At 49.5% G+C, this 5,126-nt stretch overlaps 1 non-coding gene across 1 annotated transcript; it reads left to right on the top strand.

Annotated features, from left to right (window-relative positions):
• The first annotated feature begins 2,010 nt into the window (after nt 1-2,010).
• On the top strand, nt 2,011-2,082 carry TRNAG-UCC (transfer RNA glycine (anticodon UCC)). The gene has a single exon. It is a non-coding gene; the product is annotated as a tRNA-Gly (tRNA).
• The last annotated feature ends 3,044 nt before the right edge of the window (nt 2,083-5,126 follow it).

Raw genomic sequence — 5,126 nt, 5'->3', positions numbered from 1 at the left:
TTAGCTCCGCTCTCTTCACTATGGCGATCACTTCATTCAGCGTTGCATCTCCATTCGCCCATAGTTTATCCTGTACTGACTTGCTCGTCGTGTGCATGACGATCTGGTCCTTGATGAACTCGTCCTGCAGTCCGCCATACCTGCATGTCATCGCCAGCTTCCGCAGCGCCGCCACGTAGTCATCCACAGATTCCCCCGCCTCTTGCTTCCTCTGCTGGAAGTTATAGCGGTCGATGGAGGTGCACACTGCCGGTCGGTAGTGGTTGTCTAAATCTTCTATGGCGTGGGTGAACACGTCTGTGTCTCCTGCTGGTCTGGTGATCGGTGTGAGATTTTGGAACACTCGTATCCCTTCTGGTCCTAGGTTGTGTAGGAGTATCCTCTTCCTCCTGGCGCTGGAGAACGCCTCCTCGTTCTCGTCTTCTAGCGCTTCCAGGTAGTTTCTGAAGTACTCCCTCCAGTCTTCCCACTTCATTATGGGTTCTCCCGGGCGTGGTAGGAAAGGTATCGGCGTCGTCAGGGTCGCTGACTGTGCACTCATTTTTGCGTCCACTTGCTTCCTTGGGCTACCTGGTGCGTCCGTCCCCACTCCCCTGCTTCGGGTACCTGGGACTGCGTTCGAGCCGGCTGCTCCGTCGTCCCTTGTCTCCGCCAGGATCTCTTCTGCGGTTCCGCCGTCCGTCCTCGATATCCCCTACCACGTGGCTGGCTCCTCGTTGCCCACGTGCCACTCTCCGGCTTCTATCTGCCTCTGCCGCGCTCTCCCGGTGTGTAGGTGTCTGCTGTATAGCTTCTCCAGTCGCTCACCGCGTATGGTGGTGTCTTTCCTGGTGGGCTTCTCTCTGATGCAGGTTAGGGGGGGGCACCTTCCGCCTGTTGCACCTGGGGTTCTTCTTGTCCCAGTCTCGTCGCCACTGTAATGTAGTACGATGCCAGGCTGTAAGTACCTTCCCCCACAGACTCTCTGGAGACGTTCTGCTTGCAACTAGAACCTTTATTACACTTAGTAAAACACCTATGGAGAGAGCGCCGGGCAACACGCTCCGATCGCGTCTCTCGTTCGCGCCGCTATGCCTCGCGCATGCGCAGTAGCGTCCGACGTCCGCTACGCGCCTCTACGTCATCCCGTAGTGCGCGCGTCCACTAGACCGCGACACTACATAGTCTGATGCTAATTTCCAGAGTAAAAATATATTTTATTTGTAATTTGCTTTTGTAACGAAATGATCTAGAAAGTAACCCCACTAAAGTGCGACGAAATATAAGATAACCAAGCACGTATTGTATTAAATGCGGAAGAGGTAAAGACAATAAAAGACAGAGTTAACTCACAACTAATCATGAAATGTCGTTAAAATATGCTGTTGGAGTCCAAAATGCTCCCGCTGCCACTCTGCTACGCCGTAGCTCGTTGTACAGTTATATGTGATACATGTGACGTCTACAGCTGTCGGGTACAAGATGTGAGTGCTTAGAAATATTTTGATAGTAAAGCACACATTGCGGGTAGCATAGACCTTACATATTTGCAGTAGGGGGCAAGCTAAACATTATGGACCTCTGTAAATAAACACCGTGCGTGGGACTTCATGAAGTGTATTTATTTTACAGTTATGGGCATTTCATTCCACAGATTTCTTAGATCGTCCCTCAGATTTGTATTCTTCTGCAGGTTTTCCCCATAGTTTACCATTGCTTGTGTCTAGAGCTCTCGAGTTCACTGTCCTAGGACAGGATTGAAGCTGCAGTCAGCACACGGGCATCTGCGGGCTCTGGTGGACGCAGCTGGTTTCTGCTTTGTAAAGATGAGGGCTCCAGTCAGCGCTGCTCCGGGTGAGGAGGGGCTCTTAGAACTGGACATCTTCAGCTCTTAGAAGGATAATTACAGAAAAAAGTCTAAGTGAGAATGGTTTACTAATTACGTTAGCTGCACAGTCCTCCAATAGAACAGGACGCTGCACATAGCGAGCTGCTTCTGATATAAAATGCAGGAAAAACGACCACTACTAAGCGTTGGTGGTATAGTGGTGAGCATAGCTGCCTTCCAAGCAGTTGACCCGGGTTCGATTCCCGGCCAACGCAAGTACAGTTTTATCATCTAAAATTAAAAAAACAATATTAGTCTAATGTTGTTTATAGCTGTTCATTTAGACCGTCAATTTCATAGTCCTGTAAGACACTTTTCTTTAATGACCGCAACTGGGAGAGAAATTCCCTTTTTACCATGAGAAGGAGTTCGGAGGATGCAGAATTTAGGGCCATGAGGAAATGGAATCAGGGAGAGGGAGGAGCAACTTCGATTGCATAAGCACCCACAGGTTTATGTTCTATAGTCCCAGGTGCAGGGCGGTACTGGTAGCTAACACACCAGGTAAAAGTATTTGCAGACAGTTCTGAAAAGAATCGCAAAATATTCCAATAGGGAAGGAATCAAGGACCATTATTTCTACCCATTTGCAAATCCTGCGCATGACTCTTTGGAAATTGTAAGTCGGATTCTCAGTTCTGTCTTTTATGTTGGGTAGAACCGGAGCAGGACTGGGGACCAAAAGCAGGCTTGGCAAAAATCAGCTGCGGCCTGTGCAGGTCAAAGCGGTTAGGCCGGGTGGGGGATTTCGACAGACCACAATGAGGCGATATTAATTATTTATTTAATTTTCCCTCGTGGTCCTCTGTTGAATTCCCCCCAACCCGGCCCCACCGCTCTGACCTGCATTTGCAGCGGCTTGCAAAAATGCTCAAAACCTGCACCCTCTTCCATCCCCTCGCCCAATAATTCCCCTTCCATCCATCTATTTTCTCTCTCTCTCCTTGTTCTTTTCTCCCTGCCTGATTGTTTTCTCTCCCCCTTCTTCCTCCCTCCGTCTCTCAATCTCTCCCTCTCTCTTGATGCCTACCAGTGTCTGCTCCAATTAACAGTGGCGGCGGCCGCCTATCTAAAGTGGTAGGGTTGCCGGAGGCGGGTGATTGGAGTATAAAATAAAAATAGATAAAAAGACTTACCTGACGTTACCGGCCGCCTCGTTGCTCCTCTAGTCCCGGAAGTGGATGGGCCTCAGAGCACAGGATCCCCACCCAATCCAGACGCTGTTCTCATGCTATCCCAAGCATGAGAGCAATATGGGGATTGGCCTGAGCAGGACTGTTGCTTTTCTCTAGGTTGGAGAAACATAAGTGCGCATGTCTGTTTGGCCGGCCGAAGCCGGCCGGCCAAACTGCATGCACACTTATAAGTGCCTACCATGACCTGACCATGCCCCGTTCTATACTCATTACTTTGGACTCCATCACAGCTCAGACAGTAATACATAGAATCAGTGGTTATCAAACCTTTGACTCCTGAGGACCCCCATTGAGTCACTACTTGGAGCCAGGGACCCCAAGCAATTTGCCAATTTCCATCATTAAAACAGTAATTTTAAAGAAATACACACAAAAGTGTGCACACCAAAAAAATACTCGAATTATAAATGGTTTTTGCATTTTATATTGAAAGAATCTGCAAAAATCTAAAAAATTAATGGAAAGGTTGCTGTCGCATCTGGGCGACTAACTTTTCAATGTTTGGCTCCAGCTCCTGTTAGGGCCAGACTGGTAACCCAAAGCAGCCCTGGCAAATGTTGTCAGAACAGTCCCCATACGGTGCACACAAGTGCAGTGAGTAAGCCTGACCAGTACAAAGGGGGCTCTCTCCCAAGAAGGTTTGGAGAAAATGATGCATTCTTCAACACATTGGTCAATATATATTGAATTGTATTCGTTTTTACAGCATAGTAAATGATGATGGAAATCTTTGTTGGGGCTCTCCAATGATTCCCTCACTATCTCCCTCCAACAGTGCCTCTCTTCTCTCCACAGCCTCCCTCTCACATGTTTTTCATTTGTTTTACAGAGCCTCTCATACCAGTGAAGGGTGTCAGAGCACTTTACATCACTGGGTACATTCACAAGAACGTGTGATAACTACAGCAAGAGTAGCGTAATGCAACTTTCAATATCGCAGCCTATCTCGGGAAAATAACCCTGTGACAACATGGGATTCACAACAAGGCGGTAGCATGTGATAGTCACCAGATAACATGCCAAATGTCCACGTCAAAATCAACGCCACGCCGCATAAATGCGATACGTGAACGCAAAAAAACATGCGATGAGGCCAGCCGCGGTGCAAAAAGTAACAAAAAACAGCCACAGGCCTGCAAATCCCTAGCTTCTGGCGGAACAATGCACTATAAAAACCACAGAAAAATACACCAAAAACAATCCAAAGTGCGTAGCAACACGGATGCACCCTAACACAGCACAGGAGCCAACCCGAACCCCACAACCCCTACAGACTACCTGCAAGGAAAAACTGGGCCAGGGAAGGCCAATGAGAAGAGGGAGAGGAAAACGGGGTGCAGACCGCAGGAAAACATGACCAGCGTCCCGGAGGTGACGGAACACTACCAGCAACTGACCCACAAGCAGACCACCTGGATTGCAGGTGGAGTGCCGAGGAGGCCAATCCAGGAGGCCAATAGGCGCTGGTATTATGTGACTACCTAAACCAGGCACAAACTCGCTGCCAACAGGAAGGCAGCAACGGCGACAGGAGGTGGCAGTCCAGCGCCAGCAGAGGAGCTGAAGGAAACCCAGGCCACAGTCATCAGTGTGGAGATGGTGCAAGGAGTAGGGAGTACGGACACAGCTCGGGAGGTCCTGACACAACATCAACAGGGAGTGCAACGAACAGGGACTGGGGGGACGGGTGAGTTGGCACAATGGCATACACGCACAACGAGGTGTAGCACACTGCACACCCACAATCACCCAGCTCCATGGCCCAGATCCCCTTGGCACACTGCAGCACACACACAGATAGCACGAACAGCACACCCACATTGACGACAACGAGGAACAACGCGCATAGCCGACACTGCAGAACAGAGGACAGAACTGACTCCGCACATGCACAGAAACATGCCTACTATATCTGACGGAGCCGGAAACTGTGAAATGGAAATGTACGCGTACGACCTCACACCCGTCTTGTAGACCAAATGTACACTGTCCTGCAGAAGAATCCTGCACCCCCCAAACAGTCACAATGTACATTGCCATACAGTCTGCATGCAAACCTGCAC

This window comes from Triturus cristatus, chromosome 12, assembly GCF_964204655.1.
Source record: "Triturus cristatus chromosome 12, aTriCri1.1, whole genome shotgun sequence".
In the NCBI taxonomy this organism is placed as follows: domain Eukaryota; kingdom Metazoa; phylum Chordata; class Amphibia; order Caudata; family Salamandridae; genus Triturus; species Triturus cristatus.
Note: the sequence above shows the minus strand (reverse complement) of the source record. Positions and strands in the feature narration are given on the sequence as shown.